At 46.7% G+C, this 20,965-nt stretch overlaps 1 protein-coding gene across 19 annotated transcripts in view; it reads left to right on the top strand.

Moving 5' to 3' along the window:
- The window catches only part of DGLUCY (D-glutamate cyclase), a 163,805-nt gene that overhangs the window by 40,370 nt on the left and 102,470 nt on the right, over positions 1–20,965 (top strand). For 5 of the 19 annotated variants that reach the window (XM_063715150.1, XM_063715148.1, XM_024231171.3 and 2 more), the window contains exon 1: positions 13,615–13,838. The exons of 4 other annotated variants lie outside the window; for them this stretch is intronic. The gene's annotated coding sequence lies outside the window, so the exon portion shown is untranslated. 19 annotated transcript variants of the gene reach the window in all.

A 20,965-nucleotide genomic window follows, 5' to 3' on the forward strand; every position in this document is an offset into this window, starting at 1 on the left:
AGGTGAACCATACTCTGATTCCCATTTTACAGGTGAGCATTGACATCACTTGCTCAAGCTTGCAAAGCTGGATGAGGCTGGAATTCAAACTCCAACCTGACAGCATCCCATCTTCTTCCACTGTGGTAATAAGGTGTGGTCCCCAGACCAGCAGCACCAGCCTCCTGGGGAGCTGAGAAATGCTAATTTTGGGGCCTTACCCCCAGTATCTAGGAATCTGTGTTTTAACAAGCTCTCCAGTGAATGCTTTTTTTTACAAATTTTATTTTGGTCAGGCACAGTGGCTCACGCCTGTAATCCCAGCACTTTGGGAAGCCGAGGCAGGTGGATCACTTGAGCCCAGGAGTTCAAGACCAGCCTGGCCAACATGGTGAAACCCTGTCTCTACTAAAAATACAAAAATTAGCTGGGCATGGTGGTGCACACCTATAGTCCCAGCTGCTCAGGAGGCTGAAGCAGGATACTGTCTTGAACTCGTGAGGCAGAGGTTGCAGTGAGCCGAGATCATGCTGCTCCACCCCAGCCTGGGCAACAGAGCGAGACTCCATCTCCAAAAAAAAAAAAAAAAATTATTTTATTGTGGTAAGAACATTTAACATGAGATCTGTCCTCTTAACAAAGTTTTATGGGTGTCAATAAAGATATTTGATAGATCAGTGGGGTAACTATGTTAACATCATTGTTGGCTATAGGTACAACGCTGGGCAGAAGATTCTATAGCTTATTCATCTTGCTTAACTGAAACTTCATGCTCCTTGGTTAGGAGCCCACTCTTCACCCTTAGCCCCCTCCCCGACCCCTAGCAACCATCAATCTACTACTGAATTATCTAAATTTGACTCTTTTAGAAACCTTATGTAAGTGGAATCATGTGGTATTTGTCTTTTTCACTTCATTTGAGAGCCCCTGTGTGAGGTTAGGCCGCCTCTTGGCAATAGCCTGGCCAGCCGCCACACTGTGGAGATGCTCAGAAAGCAGGCATCCCTGATGCCCTTACAATGATATGACATTTCCACCAGGACATTGGAAGTCGTGCACTCCTTTGCTGCTGGGTCACACCCTAACACTTCAGGGATGTTCCAAATGCCACACAAATCATAAAATTGGCTTATGGATGCATTCTTGAGTCGAGTCAAAGTAAATCATCAGATATTTGATAGATCAATGGGGTAACTATATTAACATCAATCTATTGTACATTTCTTTCTGGGGAGGACAGGATCTTGCTCTGTTACCCAGGCTGGAATGCAGTGGCACGATCACGGTTCACTGCAGCTTCAAGCGATCCTCCCATTTCAGCCTCTCAAGTGTCTGGAACCACAGATGTGTGCCACCATGTCCAGCTAATTTTTTATTTTTTTAGAGATGGGGTCTTACTATGTTGCTCAGGCTGGTCTCAAACTCCTGGGCTCAAGCAGTCCTCCCACCTTGGCCTCCCAAAGTGTTGGAATTAGAGGTGTGAACCACTATGCCTGGCCTTATTGTATATCTCAAAAGAGCCAGAAGAGAATAATTCAAATGTTCCTAGCATAAAGAAGAGATAAATATTTAAGGTGATAGATATCCCAGTTACCTTGATCTGGTTATATGAATGTATCAAATTATCACATGTGCCTCGAAAATATGTATATCTATTATGTATCAATAAAGTAAAAACTATAAAAATATTAAATAAGTGAATATAGTTTTAAAAAATAAATCACCAGACGTTTTCTAATTTGACTTTCAGGCTCCAATGAAGTGATCAGTGTTCAAGGCTTCTGGAATGTCTTACTCTTAAGTTCTCTGTGAGGCGATGGATGAAGTCCAGTATTAGGGTGAATTTAAATCCTTCTCGAGAAAGTGTCCTTTTGTCTCATGTCCAATAGTGAACTTCCCTCGTTTTAAGACAAGCAGATCATAATGTCTAGAATTTTCCACGTTGATTTCCACCTGGTCTCATTGCTCATACCTGCTGTGCCCCCACCCTGCCCCGTCCCAGGACTGTCGATGGGAGCCGAAAGGAAAGTGTCATTGGGGGTAGAGGCAGGTGTGAATGGCAGAGGAGCAGTGGTGTCCACGGAGAGACTGTGGAATGTCAGCAGACTTTGGTTTTCTTGTTGGTAGGGTAAAATAGGGGCTGCCAGGCTCTACAGGGCATGGATATGGGGAATTGCATGTGGCCTAGCAGATTTGTGCATCTGCTTCTGGGGATGGGAGGATGCTGCTGGGACCCCTTCCAGCGTGTGTGTGTGTGTGTGTGTGTGTGTGTGTGTGTGTGTGTTTTGAGACTGAGTCTCACTCTATCACCCAGCGGTGGCATGATCTCAGCTCACTGCAACCTCGGCCTCCCAGGTTCAAGCAATTCTCCTGCCTCAGCCTCCCAAGTAGCTGAGATTGCAGGTACCCCTCATCATGACTGGCTAATTTTTGTATTTTTAGTAGAGATGGGATTTCACCGTGTTGGCAAGGCTGGTCTCGAACTCCTGACCTCAAATGATCCACCTGTCTCAGCCTCCCAACGTGCTGGGATTACAGGTGTGAGCCACCGTGCCTGGCACCCCCTCTGTTCTTGATCTTGAAAGTGCAAAGGTACCCCCATGTTTCTCTCAGGCCCAAAGGAGAGCAACTTAATGATTGGTCCTTAATGAGGACCCTGCTCCCGTAGGCTGCCTGGGGAGCTGCTGCCAGTCACCGAGGCTTCATCCACGCACTCCATGCTGCTCCCAGAGCAGATGAAGTTGCCAGAGAAAATTCTCACACCACATGGGCTGGCCTCATTTCAAATTCCTGGCCTCAGACTGCAAATGGGCTATCAACACGGCCTAGCAATCCTTCCCCCTTCTCCTTTTAGCCTGCTTTGCTGCACTCCAAGATAAGAATTCTGTGCCTTTTCCTCCCTCCTCCTCCGTCTCCATCCCAGCTCTGCCGATGACCCTGTCGCAGGCTTGGCTGGGAAAATAGAAGCCAACAGATGGGAGCTCCCTCCTCTCCCCATCACCAAATACACACGCCTTCCTACATCTACTTCTGCATAGGGCCTCTCTTCCTTCTCTTATACCAGAGCAAATGTCTCTACTCCTGCAAAGGCAAATCCCGCAACTTGTAGTCTGGATCCCATTTCTTGTTGCCTACCCCAGAAATTCACACCTGCTGTTTCTGTCTTTCTCTCTTTATATATCTCTCTCCTTCATCAGCAAATCAGCAAACGTTCACTCTCTCCTGTGTCATTGCCATCAACCTACAGTCCTTTTCTGCTATCTCTTATCATGTATATAAACACGCACACAAACACATATATGAAACACACACACACACATATATATACACACACATACATGAAAGTTTTAGAACAACATTCCCTTGTCCCCGCCCCCACCTCCAGCTCCCACTTCTGCGCATGTCTGTGGAAGCTTTCTCCTCTCCCTTGCCTCCCTTGCCTCCTCTGCCTACTCCAATTTGGCTTCCGCCCACCACTCTACAGAGCAGTAGTGCTCAACCTAGGATGATTTTGTACCTGGGGACATCTGGCAGTGTTTGAGAACCTGGGGACATTTGGCAGTGTTTGAGAACCTGGGGACATTTGGCAGTGTTTGAGAACATAATTTTTTTTTTTTTTTTTTTCTTGGGACGGAGTCTCTCTCTGTCACCCAGGCTGGAGTGCAGTGGCGGGATCTCGGCTCACGGCAACCTCTGCCTCCCGGGTTCACGGCATTCTCCTGCCTCAGCCTCCCGAGTAGCTGGGACTACAGGCGCCCACCACCACGCCCGGCTAATTTTTTTGTATTTTTAGTACAGACAGTGTTTCACCGTGTTAGCCAGGATGGTCTTGATCTCCTGACCTCGTGATCCGCACGTCTCCGCCTCCCGAAGTGCTGGGATTACAGGCGTGAGCCACCGCGCCCGGCCGAGAACATTCTTTATTGTTGCGACTGGGGAAGGGTGTTGCTACCAGCATCAAGTGAGCAGAGGCCAGGGATACTGCTGAACATCTACAATGCATAGGACAGCCCCCCACAACATGGAATTATCTGGCCCCAAATGTCACTAGTGTTGCACTTGAGAAACCTGGATGTAGGGGCTGCTCTTGTCAAGGTTACCAAGAGCGTCCTTGACGCCAAGTCCGAGAAACGACTTTCCACACTCATCACACCTAGCTCATCTCTCTTGGTTTCCATGACACACTTCTCTCTTCTGGTTTTCCTCCTGTCCAGTGGCCATTCCTTTGCAGGTTCCTCCTCTGCCTGACTCTGTCCTGGGCTCTCAGATTTCTCTTTCCTTTGTCTTCCAAATTGGCCTGTCCAGTGGCTTCAGATCATTTCTAAGCTGGCTCTGGAGTCCGACTGCCTGGTTGGAGTCCCAGCTCTCAGCTTCCCCGCTGTTGTCTATAGCCACAATTTCTCTTCTGTGATCTGGCAGCCTCAGTTTTTCCTTTGGTGAAATGGAGGTATAACAGCACTTACTGCATAGAGTTGTGATAATTCAATGAGGAAATCCAAGTGCATCTTATGACACAGAGTTTAATTCATATTAGCTGTTATTTTTATTTATAACTTCTATTACATAAAAATTGCATTACTGGCTGGGCATGGTAGCTCACGCCTATAATCCCAGCACTTTGGGAAGCTGAGGTGGGAGGATCACTCGAGGTCAAGAGTTTGAGACCAGCCTGGCCAACATGTTGAAACCCTGTCTCTCCTAAAAATACGAAAATTAGCTGGACATGGTGGTGCATGCCTGTAATCCCCACTACTTAGGAGGCTGAGACAGGAGAATTGCTTGAACCTGGGAGGCGAAGGTTGCAGTGAGCCAAAATCGCACCACTGCACTCCAGCCTGAGCGACAGAGTGAGACTCCATCTCACACAAAAAAAGAAAAAAAACCGCATTATCGTTTTACTTTTCACCAGACAACTCAAGAACAGGTGCTGAGGACTCACCAGATCACATCGAGACAGGTGTTTAATTCTATTTCATTGAAATGACAGCAAGAACAAACCACTGGCTGACCATGAGCCCTGTGCCAGGCCTGGTACTAAGTTTTTTTCCCAACATGCAAAGCAGGATTTCTGCTCCAGAGAGCTTGCCTATGGTGAATAAACAGGAGAGCAACATAGAGGAATACGTGGAAAAGTCAGGCAGCTATAATAGGTGCCCAATTATTAAGAGACCAGTAGTTGCCAAATAGCATTCTATGAAACTCATTCTTCAGAGACACTTCAAGGGGCGTTCTCAAACTCTTGAATTCCAATTTCTGTTTTAAAGTATGTTTTAAACTACAGTCAGACTCCTGACTTAACAATAGGGATAAGTTCTGAGAAAGGCATCATTAGGAAATTTCGTCATTGTGCAAACGTCATAGACTGTGCTTACACAAACCTGGGTGGCATAGGCTACTACACATCTAGGCTATATGATATGGTCTATTACTCCTGGGCCACAAACCTGTACAGCATGTGACTGTGTTACAGTTGCTACTGTAAGCAACTGTAACACAGTGATAAGCATTTGTGTACCTAAACATATCTAAACCTAGAAAAGTAAAAATACGGCATTATAACCTTATGGGGCCGGGTGCAATGGCTCATGCCTGTAATCCCAGCACTTTAGGAGGCTGAGGTGGATGGATCACCTGAGGTCAGGAGTTTGAGACCAGCCTGGCCAACATGGTGAAAGCCCGTTTCTACTAAAAATATAAAAATTAGCCCGGCGTGGTGACGTGCGCCTGTAATCCCAGCCGCTGGGGAGGCTGAGGCAGGAGAATCGCTTGAACCCGGGAGGTGGAGGTTGCAGTGAGCCGAGATCTGCCATTGCACTGCAGCCTGGGCAACAAGAGAGAAACTCCATTCCCTACCCCCAAAAAAACTTATGGACCACTGTTGTATATACAGTCTGTCATTAACTGAATTGTCATTATATGGCACATGACTGTATTTTAAAACTGTAGTTTAAAAAACTAACTTTGGCCAGGCACAGTAGCTCATGCCTATAATCTCAGCCTTTTGGGAGGCCGAGGTGGGCAGATCATCTGAGGTCAGAAGTTTGAGATCAGCCTGGCCAACATAATGAAACCCCATCTCTACTGAAAATACAAAAATTAGCCAGGCATGGTGATGTGCACCTGTAATCCCAGCTACGCGGGAGGCTGAGGCATGAGAATCCCTTGAACCCAGAAAGTGGAGGTTGCAGTGAGCCCAGATTGTGCCACTGCACTCCAGCCTGGGCAATAAAGCGAGACTCTGTCTCAAAAAAAAAACCTCACTTATGAATGTATTGAAGGCGAAATTTCAAAACAATGGAGATCATCAACACATTAAGTTCTGTTTCAGGTTAATAGATTTTTGTCCAGGCTGTAATGAAGCATCTGCTTCCCTCTCTGTTTAATAAAGGAAAATCTTGATTTACCCAGATAAAAGTTGCAAGAGAAACTATTTTTTACAGCTTTATTGAGATATAATCCACATGCCATACAATTTACCCATTTAAAGTTTTGGTTTTTAAACACTTACAATTTGCAATTGCTTATCTGAGTGAATCAAGATTCTCTTGAGTTTGTGCAAAGAAAAATGCAAATTTAGAGTGAAATGAGGATGCTAGGAGATGGTACCTGATGTCCACAAGTGTCCATAACATCAATTTTCAAATTTTTATGTACAAGCGAGCTAAAACATTTCATTTGGCTGCCTTTCTAAGTAATCATATACATTTGAACATATAATGTTTTTATATGTTCTCATGTCTTATTTCATACTAACTAAAAACCCTTCATTTGGCTAGGTGTGGTGGCTCACACCTGTAATCCCGGCACTCTGGCAAGCTGAGGTGGGTGGATCATCTGAGGGCAGGAGTTCAAGACTAGCCTGGCCAACATGGTGAAACCCCGTCTCTACTAAAAATACAAAAATTAGCCGGGGTGGTGGCTCACACCTGTAATCCCAGCTACTTGGGAGGCTGAGGCAGGAGAATCGCTTGAACCCAGGAGGCAGAGGTTGCAGTGAGCTGAGATCGCGCCACTGCACTCCAGCCAGGGCAACAGAGCGAGGCTCCATCTCAAAAACAATAAAATAAAATAAAAACCCTTCATTTATCTGCTTGATATATTGAGATTGCAGCTAAGAGTGAGCGTGAAGAGATTCTGTTTGACACGTGTTTACTGACTCTATGCCATGTGTCAGGCTCTGTTGGAAGCTCTGGAACTCAGCCATGAACAGGCAGACATGAAGACCTGCTCTTGTGAAGCTTAGATTCCAGCGCAGGGAGACGGAGAATAGCTAGAGAGAAAACAATGGAATGGTATATCAGATGGCGATAAGTGCTGCGAAAACTAAAGCGGGTCCAGAGAGATGAGGAGCTGGCGGGGGTGGGAGACACGAGACAGGGAGCTACTTTATGGAGGGTGCCAGGCCAGGCCTCACTGAGGATGTGGACTTGGAGCAAAGATGTGAAGGAGATCAGGGAGTGAGCTTTGTGCTTGCCGGGTGCTGCTGCCAAGGAAGCCTGAAGCCCTTGAAAGGCAATAAGAATGAGAGGAGCTCAGAGAAGCGAGAGCAAAGGGAAGGGTTTGTGACGCAGATATGAGCAGGAAGAGAAAAAGGCTCTGGTGAGCAGAGGAGCGGGGTTGGTCTTCTGTGGGGTGCCGGGGGAGAAGGCAGTAGGAGCAAATGTGTGCAGGTCTTCTGTGGGGTGCCAGGGGAGAAGGCAGTAGGAGCAAATGTGTGCAGGTCTTCTGTGGGGTGCCAGGGGAGAAGGCAGTAGGAGCAAATGTGTGCAGGTGGAGTGTCTTCGTGGTTCTGGAACAAGGAGTCGATTGGCTGATTAGCTCAGTGAGGAAGCAATAGGGCCAGGTGGGAGTCGAGTGTACAAGTGTAGGGTCAGTCCCTGTCCTCGTTTAAAATTTTGGTATTGGGTTCATCGTGGAATTTTTGTGTTAACTTTGATTAAAAAAAAAATAGCACTCATATTGGTTACTGAGTTGTTTGGTGCTCCCTTAAACTTTGCACTAATTTCACCCTAGTTTCAGCCCTTGGAGCAGAGTCTGTGTCGATAAGTTCACAGTCCCTAGAGGAGGGCCGTCTAAGTCTTTAGACTTGACTCTGTGGTCACTGGAAAGGCCCTTGAAGAATTTTGTGTGTGTGTGTGTGTATGTGTGTGTGTGTGTGTGTGTGTGTGTGTGTGTGTGTATGTGACAGAGTTTTGCTCTGTCACCCAGGCTGGAGTACAATGGCATTATCTTGGCTCACTGCAACTTCACCTCTCAGGTTCAATGGATCCTCCTGCCTCAGCCTCCCTAGTAGTTGGGAATACAGGCGTGTGCCACCATGCCTGGCTAACTTTTGTATTTTCAGTAGAGATGAGGTTTCACCATGTTGGCCAGGCTGGTCTTGAACTCCTGACCTCAGGGGATCTACCCATCTGGGCTTCCCAAAGTGCTGGGATTACAGGCATGAGCCACCGTTCCCAGCCCCTTGAAGAATCTTGAGCAAATAAATGATGTAACCAAAATATTGGGGACAATTGGTCTAGAAGCAGTGTGGAGGATGAGGAAAGGGACCAGAGAGCAAGGACCTGTCAGGAAATGGATTGTGATGCCCCAGGCCCATGGTATAGGAACAGAGGTGTGGGAAGGAAAGCTGGCTGCTCCTTGACTTTCATGGGTCTTCGCCTGCCTCTAAACCACCCCCAGAATTCATCATTTCCCAAACAACTGAAAAGACACAATGAATGCGGGCCTCGTGCCTCTTTCTGTTTTTATTATGACTGATTTGTGCAAAACAGGAAGTGCTGCCGTGACAATGGTATTATTTGTGGCTGAGAAATATACTTTTGAAAACGCTGCAAACCCTGGAACCCCTGCATTGAAGCCTAGTTGGGCTTCTGGAGTCTCCCTGTTGGGTGGGCTTCATTCCAACAGGGGCCATGACTTTCCTCTGCTCCAACAGCAGCATGGACTCAAGAACCGCTGTGTTCCTAGGACTGGGGACAAGTTGCTTCACCTTTCACGGAAGGTAGTGAGGGCCTGGCACTGTCGAGGAGAGTGGCTGGCTGGGTGCCACCAGGCACCGTGAAGGCAGCATGATTTATGAGGAGGTCACAGGAAACCCTCCTGCCCCAGGCTTTGAGATCAACATTTTCATCAGCGGTAGTTAGTGGCTACAGGCTGCAGGGAACACAGCTGTAATTCCCTGAGGCAGAAGTGGGTCAGAACATATATGGTGGTTGGGTTCTGATGAGGTTCCTCTTCCTGGCTCCCAGATGGCCACCTTATCACTGTGTGCTCACAGGGCAGAGAAAGAGAGAAAGGAAGCTCTCCGGGGTCTCTAAAGGTACTGATCCCATCAGACCAGGGCCTCACATTCATGAGCTCATGTAACCCTACCTCCCTCCCCAAAACCCATCTCTAGAACCCATCACATTGTGGGTTAGAGCTTCAACACAGGAATTTGGAGGGGATATAAACATTCAGTCCATAATATTCCCCATTGTCAGAGCCGACCATGTCTGGAGGCTTCATATCTAATTCAGGTTGAGGAACCTCTTTGGGAAAAACATCTTGAGTTCCTGTTTCTATCGGCTCACTGAATCCCTTCAATTGCCTTCTCTTTTTGAACTTTTAAATAGCTACGATTACTTGGCATACAATAGTTACCTAGGTTTAATTTCTTTTCCTTTTTTCCCCTGGAGGGGGCCTCATTTCAGCTAAGCAATTGCAAACAATAGCTTGATTATACTTCTACATTCTTTTGACACAAGCAATTGCTTCTCTTCCCAAGCACGCTGTGATACCAGCTGAATATTGTAATATTTCTCTTCCTGAGCAATTTTGCCTGGATCTCACCCACTGAAGAAACCAACTGTAAATATTAATATTTGGCATTCCTTGCACCTCTGGCCATACACACAGTTTAACCTTCTGAGGCTCTGCATCTCATCTTTAAGCCTTAAGAAAAAATGGGAAAGGAAAAGCTAGGGCATGTTGCAAGCCCTGCTTGGTTTCAAGGAATCCTCCAAGCTCTGCTTGGTTTCTTTTTCTTTCTTTCTTTTTCTTTTTTTTTTTTTTTTTTTTTTTTGGAGACAGTCTCGCTCTGTCACCCAGGCTTGAGTGCAGTGGTGCAATCTCAGTTCACTGCAACCTCCACCTCCAGGGTTCAAGAGATTCTCATGCCTCAGCCTCCCTGGTAGCTGGGACTACAGGCGCCCGACACCATGCCCGGATAATTTTTGTATTTTTAGTAGAGACGAGGGTACTCCATGTTGGCCAGGCTGGTCTCGAACTCCTGATCTTACCTCAAGCGATCCGCCTGCCTCAACCTCCCAAAGTTTTGAGATTACAGGTGTGAGCCATTGTGCCCAGCCAATAGTTTGGGTTTCTAATCAAGTTTTTTCATTGCAGTAAAATATGCATAACATAAAATTGAATCATTTTTAAGTGTAAAATTTGGTGGCATTAAGTACATTCACAATGGTATGCCACCATCATCACTAACCATCTCTAGAATTTCTTCATTTCAGTAACTCCTCGTTCTCCTTCTGCCAGCCCTTGGTAACTTTTGTCTACTTTTTTTTGTTCTACTTTTGTCTCTATGAATTTGCCTAACTCCAGGTACTTCATATAAGTGAGATCGTACAATATTTTTTTGTGTGTCTGGCTGATTTCACTTGGCTTAACGTTTTTGTCTCAGTCTGTTAAGGCTGCTAGAACAAAATACCATTAATAGGGTGGCTTATAAACAACAGAAATTTATTTCTTACTGTTCTGGAGATTGAGAAGTCCAGGATCAAGGCGCCAGTAGATAATATGTTTGGCGAGGGCCCCTTTTCTTTTTATTTATATATATATATATGTGTGTGTGTGTGTGTATAAATATATATATATATATATATATTTTTTTTTTTTTTTTGAGATGGAGTCTCACTCCGTGGCCAGGCTGGAGTGCAGTGGTACCATCTCGGCTCACTGCAACCTCTGCCTTACAGATTCAAGCGATTTTCCTGCCTCATCCTCTCAAGTAGCTGGGATTACAAGGGCACACTACCACACCCAGGTAATTTTTGTATTTTTAGTAGAGACGGGGTTTCACCATGTTGGCCAGGATGGTCTCAATCTCCTGACCTTGTGATCCACCCACCTTGGCCTCCCAAAGTGCTGGGATTACAGGCATGAGTCACTGTGCCCAGCCTTTATTTATATTTTTAAAAAGTTACTAGGCTATCACTCTCAGATCTTAGCGAGGGCCTACTTTCTGATTCATAGATGGTGCCTTCTGGCTGTGTCCTCACAAGATGGAAGAAACAAGGCAGTTCTTTGGGGCCTCAATGCCATCATTAGGGCTCAACATATAAATGTCAATGTATGAATTTTGGAGGAATACAAACATTCAGACCATACAGCCTTCAAGTTTCATCCATGTTGTAGCATGTATAGGAATTTCATTCCTTTTTGTGGCTGAATTGTATTCCACTGTATGTATGTATCACTTGTTGTTTACCTACTCATCTGTTGATAGACACAAGTTGTTTCCACCTTTTGGCTCTTGTCTAATAAAGCTTAACATGGCCTGGCACGGTGGCTCACGCCTGTAATCCCAGCACTTTGGGAGGCTGAGGCAGGCGGATCACCTGAGGTCGGGAGTTCGAGACCAGCCTGACCAACATGGAGAAACCCCATCTCTACTAAAAAAAAAAAAAAAAAAAAAAAAAAAATACAAAATTAGCTGAGTGTGGTGGCACATGCCTGTAATCTCAGCTACTCGGGAAGCTGAGGCAGGAGTATCAGTTGAACCCAGGAGGCAAAGGTTGCGGTGAGCCGACATCGCACCATTGCACTCCAGCCTGGGCAACAAGAGAGAAACTCTGTCTCAAAAAAAAAAAAAAAAAAAAAAATAGTTTAACATAACAGATGGGATCTCTCTCCTTTGCGAGCCTGGCCTCAATTTAACAACTACCTTTTGATTAATTCTATTTCATTCTCTGGAAACATGACACCAAACAGAGCAACTTAGACAGCAGGGCTCTGCAGGAAAGCTGGGGCTGGAGAACACACATGATGGGTAGCTGTGGTCATTATGGACCTTCGCAGAGCGATGCCTGAGGGTCCAGCAGGTCAGAGATGGCACCCTGGGTGGGTGAGGCTGCATGACATGGGGTTTTTGATTCTATAATAAAAGAGATCTTTCACTTTTCACTTTAACCCGTTCATTTATTCATTCATTCACTCATTCATTCCAACATTATTGAACACTTCCAAAAAAAAAAAAAAAAAGAATAAGATGCATGATAAAAGAGAAAAAGAAGCAAAAACAAAAAACCAAAACCAAAATGAACAAATTTTAAAAAAATAGGCCGGGTGCGGTGACTCATGCCTATAATCCCAGCACTTTGGGAGGCCAAGGCGGGCAGATCACGAGGTCAGGAAATCGAGACCATCCTGGCTAACACGGTGAAACCCATTTCTACTAAAAATACAAAAAATTAGTCGGGCATGGTGGCACTCAGGAGGCTGAGGCAGGAGAATGGCGTGAACCCAGGAGGCGGAGATTGCAGTGAGCCAAGATCGCACCACTGCTCCCAGCCTGGGCAACAGAGTGAGACTCCATCTAAAAAAAAAAAAAATAGGCCGGGTGCGATGGCTCATGCCTGTAATCCCAGCACTTTGGGAGGCTGAGGCAGGCGGATCACAAGGGCAGGGGTTCGAGATCAGCCCAGCCAGCATGGTGAAACCCCGTGTCTACTAAAAATACAAAAATTAGCTGGGCGTGGTGGCGCACACCTGTAGTCTCAGCTACTGGGGAGGCTGAGGCAGAAGAATCGCTTGAACCCAGGAGGCGGAGGTTGCAGTGAGCGGAGATCACGCCACTGCACTCCAGCCTGGGTGACAGAGCAAGACTCTGTCTCAAAATAACAACAGCAGAAGTTATACATGAATTTTCGGCTGCACGAGGTTCAGTGCTCCACCTTGTCCAAGGGTAAGTCCTGATGGCTTTGAAGCAGGAGAAAAACAGATCAGGAGAAAATCATGGTCATAGTCACTATCTTTTGAGCACTTTCTGAGTGCTGCTACTGTTCTAGTGCATAATGCTTATTATCTCAGTCAGTCGTCAGAGCAGCCAAGCAAGATAAGTGAGGAGGAAACAGGCCTAGAAACTTACCAAGACCTCTAAATGTGGGTGGCAGAATGCAGATCCAAGCTCAAAACATCACCCTTGCTATTCACAGTGTGGCCCACGGACCAGCAGCTGCATCTTGTGGGAGCTTTTTAGAAATGCAGAATCTCTGCCTGACCCCAGATTTTCTGGATCAAGCCTGCACTTTCACAGGATCCCCTAGTGATCCCAGTGCACACTGAAGTTTGAACAGCACAGGTGGCGATTCGCCAGATCGGCTGCACATTGGAATCACTTGAGGATTTCAAAAATCCTTAGTGCCCAGGCCATACACCGCTAGATCAATTACATCTGCATTTATGGGTCTGTCACCTAGGCATCAGGATTTTTCAAAATTACCCCTCTGTTGAGCCGGGGAGAGCAGGTTAACTCTTGCAGGGAGAACTAGGCTTGTAGGGTCCAGCCAGCTGCCAGCAGCTCTGCAGCTTTAAGAACTGGGGCGGGCTGGCTGCAGAGGAGACCACGCTGCTGCATGGGCCACGTGAGCTCAGGCTGTGGGAGCGGATGGAGCTGCCACAGTCAGCGCTTGGGGCTGGCCCCAGCTTGTAGACCCGAGCCCTGCAGAACAACCCCCCATGGCGCGGGCGAGCAGAAGAAAGGGGGCCTTTATGCCCTTTTGAGGGAAGCACACATTCTGCAAGGCCGTGGAAACAAAGGGAGGAACTGTTTGTAGCCCTCGTCCAGACGCCCCAAACAAACAGTAAGTCAGAAGGGAACAGAGCACAGCATAGTCCCTCCCTCTGCCCCAGGCAACATCCACCTTGCCCCGCCCCACCTAAGGAGCCCAAGGGTATTCTGGGAGCCCACCCCAGGACAATGGCAGGGCAAAACCAGTGAGCAAGGCAGAAAATTCCCTGAAATTCTCCACTGAGGCCCAACTGTTCCTCTCCTTGAAAAGTCAAGGCTTGGCTCAAGCCAGATAGCACCTGAGGACGGACATAACACATCAGGTATTGGTAGTGTTTCTCCTCTGTTCTCTCTCCTGCAAGTCCCTTTCAGTCCTTGTCACTGCCCTTGAGAACTCCCAGGTCACGTGAAAGCAAAGAAAGTAAAACTGAAACTGCCTTTGAGCCACAGGCTTGCTGGGGATGAGGTGACAAAGCTAATCGAGGTGGCAGTTGGGGGAAGGGGTTCTGGGCTGCCGCAAGCACACAGGCCAGAGCTTGGTGGATACCTGCAGGGCCCAAAGGTCCCTCCCTGTTTTGAGGAGTGAATGATGGCTGTGAGGTAGCGGCCAGGCTGATCACCCCCACGTTGGCTGGAGGCAGAATTCCGTAAATCCTCACAAAGTCTTTCTGCAGGCCACTGGTTAGCTCATCTCAGCCTCCTCTGGGAGCATCAACACCAACATGGCACAGGGGACTGCAGTGGTGTGCTTTGGACCTGTATACCCACCCAAGGCTAAACGCAGAGCCAGGTGACTTTGTGGGGGTCTCTTTTCTAGGATTATCTGTACTTCCCCTCTGTCCTCTTTTACTACGGGAGATCGAGCTAGCTATAACCCACCTTCCTTCATGAGAACCACTCTAAATTGCAAAAATTATCCCAGTGCTGGAGGAGGGCAGCAGGTTGAGATTATGTTGGCAGGAAGAATGTTGGCATTGATTGGCACGCAGGGGAGGAGAGCTGCTTTGTGCTTTAAAGGTAACTGAGTATGAGCTAAAAAGAAGGAAAGGAGAGGCCGAGAGTAGGAAGAAGAAGGAAAGCTGGCTTCGCTGGAGGGGTGGAGTGAAGCTGAGGAAGCAGGAAGGGGAAGGAGGGGATGGGTGGGAAGGGCAGGGCAGGGTGGAGTTAACTGAAAGAAGGCTAAACTGTGGCTTGTACATAATTATGAGGAAGCACCTTTTTTTTTCCCCCTTCATATTGAGACAGCGTCTTGCTGTGTCGCCCAGGCTGGAGTGCAGTGGTGTGATCTCAGCTCACTGCAACCTCCATCTCCTGGGTTCAAGCTATTCTCCTGCCTCAGCCTCCCAAGTAGCAGGGACTACAGGCACGTGCCACCAGGTCTGGCTAATTTTTGTAGTTTTAGCAGAGACAGGGTTTTGCCATGGTAGCCAGGCTGAGCTCAAGCCATCCATCCAGCGTGGCCTACCAAAGTGCTGGGATTATAGGCGTGAGCCACCACACCTGGCCAGGAAGCATCTTAAAAGAGTCAGATGTCACTTCCAGCTGAGAGCTAGATCCCAGGAGGCCAATTGGTGGCCCCTGACATGTTTTATTTGTAGGAGTGAGGACTCTTGGAAATTTGGGAAATTTCACGCGTTGTGAAAGAAAGGGCTCACGTTTCTGCAGAGCGGCTGGCGCTGGAGCTGCTGGTTTGCCAAAGTCCCCACCTCTCCTGCACTATGAGCTTTGCATTCCTTGACCCACCCCAAAACTTCTGTACCTGCCTGGTTCCTGTGGGCAGTGCAGATTGCTGCTCCTCCTGGTTTGATAATAATGATTCTCGTCCAAGTGCACAGGTATATGCTCTTTCAATTAATTTCAATTAATATCTCCCTTTTTCAGTGGAGCATGATAGATACACAAAACCAACCCTCTCCTTGACAGATTTCTCAGCCTTTCCAGGCGATCTGCCAAGTTGCTAGAGGGTATTTGCATTAAAAAAAAAAAAAAAAGTTTATTTTCTTATTTTTTGGGTTTAAGGATTTTCCAACCTGCCTTAAGGCAATATTTCATTTACGCCACATGTTACAGCTTTCAAAGCATTTCTTAAACAGACTTGAATTTGTTTTATACTTCCAGAAGCTCCATGAAGTCTGTAATTTGGATCTCCTCATGCTGTCTTGGAGGAAACAGAATTGTAGAGAAACTAAATGACTGCCCTTGGTCCTTCAGTAATGTTGAGGTTCACATTCAGGCACAGCTCTCCGGAAGACCAAGCTGTGTCTTTTTGACTGTGTGAAATTGTAAAAAGTTATGCTTTGAAAAGCATAGTGACTGAAAGTATGATCTCAATCCAGAATACTTGTGTTATCAGAAAGGGGCCCCAAACCAGACCCAGAGAGGGTTCTTGGACCTTGTGCAAGAAGAAACTGGGGGCAAGTTCATAGTAAAGTGGAAGTGAAAGCAAGTTTATTAAGAAAGTAAAGGAATAGGCCGGGCGTGGTGGCTCATGCCTGTAATCCCAGCACTTTGAGAGGCCAAGGCAGACAGATCACAAGGTTAGGAGATCAAGACCATCCTGGCCAACATAGTGAAACCCCGTCTCTACTAAAAATACAAAAATTAGCTGGGTGTGGTGGTATGCGCCTGTAATCCCAGCTACTTGGGAGGCTGAGGCAGGAGAATTGCTTGAACCTGGGAGGCGGAGGTCGCAGTGCGCCGAAATCGCCCCACTGCACTCCAGCCTGGCGACAGAGCGAGACTCTGTCTCAAAAAAAAAAGAACGGCTACTCCATAGGTAGAGCAGTGGCATGGGCTGCTCGACTGAGTATACTTACGGTTATTTATTGATTATATGCTAAACAAGGGATGGATTAATCATGAGTGTTCCAGGAAACGGTGGGCAATTCCTGGAACTGAGGGTTTCTCCCCTCTTTACTATAGGGTAATTTCCAGACATTGCCATGGCATTTGTAAACTGTCATGGTGCTGGTGGGAGTGTCTTTTGCCTGCTAATGCATTATGGTTAGTGTATAATAAGCAGTGAGGACAACCAGAGGTCACTTTCATTGCTATCTTGGTTTTGGCTGGTTTCTTTACCCTAAAGTGTTTTATCAGCAAGGTCTTTGTGACCCGTATCTTGTGCCTACCTCCTATCTCATCCTGTGACTAGGAATGCCTAAGTTCCTGGGAATGCAGCCCAGTAAGTCTCAGCCTTATTTTACCCAACCCCCATTCAAGATGGAGTGGCTCTGGTTCAAAACCCTCTGACACTTGGGCTTGACTGCTGGTTTGGCCACTCAATACCTATGAGTCTTTAGGCAAAGTACTGAATCTTCCTGTGCTTCCTTTTCTGTAAAATAGGGATAACAGCCCTCATCTAGGGAGTGTTGTATGGATTAAATGACATAGTCCATGAAAAGTGTTTAGAACATTGCCTGGCACAGAGTAAGCTTTTGTTGACACACACACACACACACACACACACACACACACACGCCAAACTCTGTAAAATATTTGAAGAGACTTATTCTGAGGCAAACATGAGGACCCGGAGGTCCTGAGAACATATGCCTAAGATGGTTGGGATACAGCTTGGTTTTATGCAGTTTAGGAAGACATAGACATCAATCAGTACATGTGAGGTACCTATTGGTTTGATTGATTCAGTCCAGAATTGAGGTGTTCAGGTCATATGTAGATTCAAAGATTTCCCAATTGGTAATTAGTTAAATGAGTTAAGCTTTGCCTAAAGTTGAAGTTAGCAGGAAGAAATGCTGGGATTCAAGATAAAAGGGGTTGTGGAAGCCAAGAGCCAAAGTTCTTGTTATGTTGATGAAGCTTCCAGGTAGCAGGCTTCAGAGAGAATGGATGGTAAATTCTCCGCACCACCTCCCCCGCCCCGCCTTTTTTTTTTTTTTTTAGATGGAGTCTCACTCCGTTGCCCAGGCTAGAGTACAGTGGGATGATATCGGCTCACTGCACCCTCCACCTCCTGGGTTCAAGCGATTCACCTCCTTCAGCCTCCTGAGTAGCTGGGATTACAGGCACTACCCTCCCTACCATGCTTGGCTAATTTTTGTATTTTTAGATTTTTAGTAGAAACAAGGTTTCACCATGTTGGCCACGCTGGTCTTGAACTCCTGACCTCAAGTGATCCATCTGCCTCGGCCTCCTGAAGTGCTGGGATTACAAGTAAATCTCTCTTATCAGGCCTTAAAAGGTGCCAGACTCTTCATTACTCTCTTCAGGGTGGGAAGACTTGGAAGGGGAAAGAGCTAGTTAATAGATTCTTTACAGATGCAAAAAGCAGTTTCAAAATATGGTGAAGAAACATATTTGGGGGTAAGATATTTTGATTTCCTTCTTTATCTGTGATTTGATAGAGTCAGGTTGGAATTTGGTATCTTGTGGCTACAAAGAGTCTCTTTTGTCTGTCCTAAGATCTCTGTTTCAATGTTAATGCTGGTCAGTTGTATCTAAACTCCCAAGTGGAGGGGGTATAATGAGGCATGTTCAGCCATTCCCCTCCCATCATGGCTTGGACTAGTTTTTCAGGTTTCTTTGGAATGCCCTTGGCTGAAAGGGGGTCCACTCAATTGGTTGAAGGGCTTAGAATTTTACCTTTGGTTTATACTTTCAAGAAATATTCCTATCAGTGGGGCCAGGCATGGTGGCTCATGCCTGTAATCCCAGCACTTTGTGAGGCCAAGGCAGGAGGATTGCTTGAGCTCAGGAGTTCGAAACCAGCCTGGGCAACATAGTGAGACCCTAAAAAGTCTACCTAAAAAGTTAAATTTTTTTAAAATTATACTACTACTACTAAAATTATTATTATCTGTACCTTTGGGAGATACTCTGTATTAGTTAGGGTACAGGCTAAATTGTAAAAAAGATCCCAAAATACATTTGCTCAAAAAAGGGTAGAAGATTTTTCCTCTTTCACATAATAGCTAAGAGGTAAATGGTCAGTCCAGGACAGGCAAACAACTCTGCTCCACAGGGTCATTCAGGAACCCAGCTTCCTCCATCTTGTTGCTCCCTTTTCTGCATAGTCAAAACTGACTCAACATCACCTTCACCTTCTGTTCCTGCCTGTAGTGGGAAGAGGGGAGGAATTAGAGGGCAAACAGCTCCCTTCTGAATGATATACCTCAGAGTTGTACATATCCTTTCACTCATATTCCCTGACCCACTCTGTTTCCCTGACCAAACTTCCCAGGCTTTTCTACCTTGATCTGACCTTGTCTTTCTGGACCTTTGGTACCGCTGTGCTCCCATACCTGAAGACTCTTTCTCACTGCAGTGCTACTCTTTCTAAGTTCCCACCCTACTTTGTTGGACATTTTTTTCCATTTCCTTCAAAGAGACCTCCTGTTCCACTCACTCCCTAAATATCCCCTGGGTCTCTGTGTTCCACCCATGGCCCTTCTTGCCTTCTGCCCTCTCTCTCGGTGTGATGGCTTAATGTTGAGTGTCAACTGGATTGGATTGAAGGATGTAAAGTCTTGTTCCTGTAAGGGTGTTGCCAAAAGGAGATTAACATTTGGGTCAGTGAACTGGGAGAGGCAGACCCGCCCTCAATCTGGGTGGGCACCACCTAATCAGCTGCCAGCTCATCTAGGATAAAAGCAGGCAGAGGAACATGGAAGGACTAGACTGGCCGAGTCTTTCAGTCTTCATCTTTCTCCCATGCTGGATGCTTCCTGCCCTCAAACATCCGACTCCAAGTTCTTCAGCTTTGGACTCTTGGACTTACACCAGTGGTTTGCTAGGGGCTCTTGGGGCTTTGGCCTGAGACTGAAGGCTGCATTGTTGGCTTCCCTGCTTTTGACATTTTGGGACTTGGACTGGCTTCCCTGCTCCTCGGCTTGCAGACGGCCTATTGTGGGACTTTACCTTGTGATGGTGTGAGTCAACACTCCTTAATAAACTCCCCTTCATATGTTGGTCCTGTCCCATCTAGAGAACCCTGACTAATACACTTAGTGTCCTCAGCCACACAGAAGCTGATGACTCGCAGCTCTCCCTCCTCCAGGCAGGTGTCCCTCCTGACTTCTGGTGTTGAATGTCCACCCTGTCATGGACCTCTGCCTGGGGCTGTCTCACAGGCTCCTCCTACTTAGCATTCTAAAACCAAATTCCTCGTCAGTCTCTTCTTGTATTTATTTTCATGAATGTCACAGTTAGCTAGTTGCCCATCCCAGGAAAAAGAAATCTGATAATTATTATTATTTTTTGAGATGGAGTTTCACTCTTGTCACCCAGGCTGGAGTGCAATGACGCCATCTCAGCTCACTGCAACCTGCAGCCTCCACCTCCTGGGTCCAAGCCATTCTCCTGCCTCGGACTCCTGAGTAGCAGGGATTACAGGCACCCACCACCGCGCCTGGCTAATTTTTGTATTTTTAGTAGAGACAGCGTTTCACCATGTTGGCCATGCTGTCTTGAACTCTGTCCTCAGGTGAGCCACCTGCCTCGGCCTCCCAAAGTGCTAGGATTACAAGCATGAGCCACCCCACCCAGCCCTGATAATTATTTGTGATTCATTTCTTTCGTTGCACCTTTTGCATACATTCAATCAGGTATCAGGTTCTGGCGAGTCTACCTCTTCCAGTTCCTCAAATCAGCCCTTCCTCTCATTCTCTTACTTTGGGGAAAGCCTTGATTGCTTCTCAAGTAGCTACGACAAAGGGTCTCTGAGGGATGTTCTTCTTCACATTCATCCTCCACCAAGTGCTGCCTGCTCAGGGGATCCTCACACCCTTAGTGCTCCTGGGGCTCTTGGATGAAGCTCATACTCCTTCATGTTATTCACATGCTCCTTCCCAAGCATCTCTTTGTCTGTCTTCCCAGCCCCTCTCCCTCTTTACCCCAGGTGTGCCAACCACTCACACTTTCACCTACAGAGACTTCTTCAACCTTTCTCCTAGTGCTGATTTCCAGCTATCTGTCAAAGCTCATGCAGTGCCTCCCAGACCATACCTGCCTGACGCTGTCAACACAGTTTTCCTTGCCTCTTCCTCATTAGCAGCTCCAGCGCTTAAGCACATTGCCCGATACACAGAAAGTGCTCTCTAAATGGCAAAAGAGTGAACTGTATGGCTCTTTCCATGTCCTACTCCACCTCCAATTGTGCCACCTGCTCTGTACCCAAGCTTCTGAGAAGACCCTTCTCTCCTGTGGGGATGTCTGTAACTCTTTCTTCAAGAAATAATATTT

Source organism: Pongo abelii, chromosome 15 (assembly GCF_028885655.2).
Source record: "Pongo abelii isolate AG06213 chromosome 15, NHGRI_mPonAbe1-v2.0_pri, whole genome shotgun sequence".
Taxonomy (NCBI): Eukaryota; Metazoa; Chordata; class Mammalia; order Primates; family Hominidae; genus Pongo; species Pongo abelii.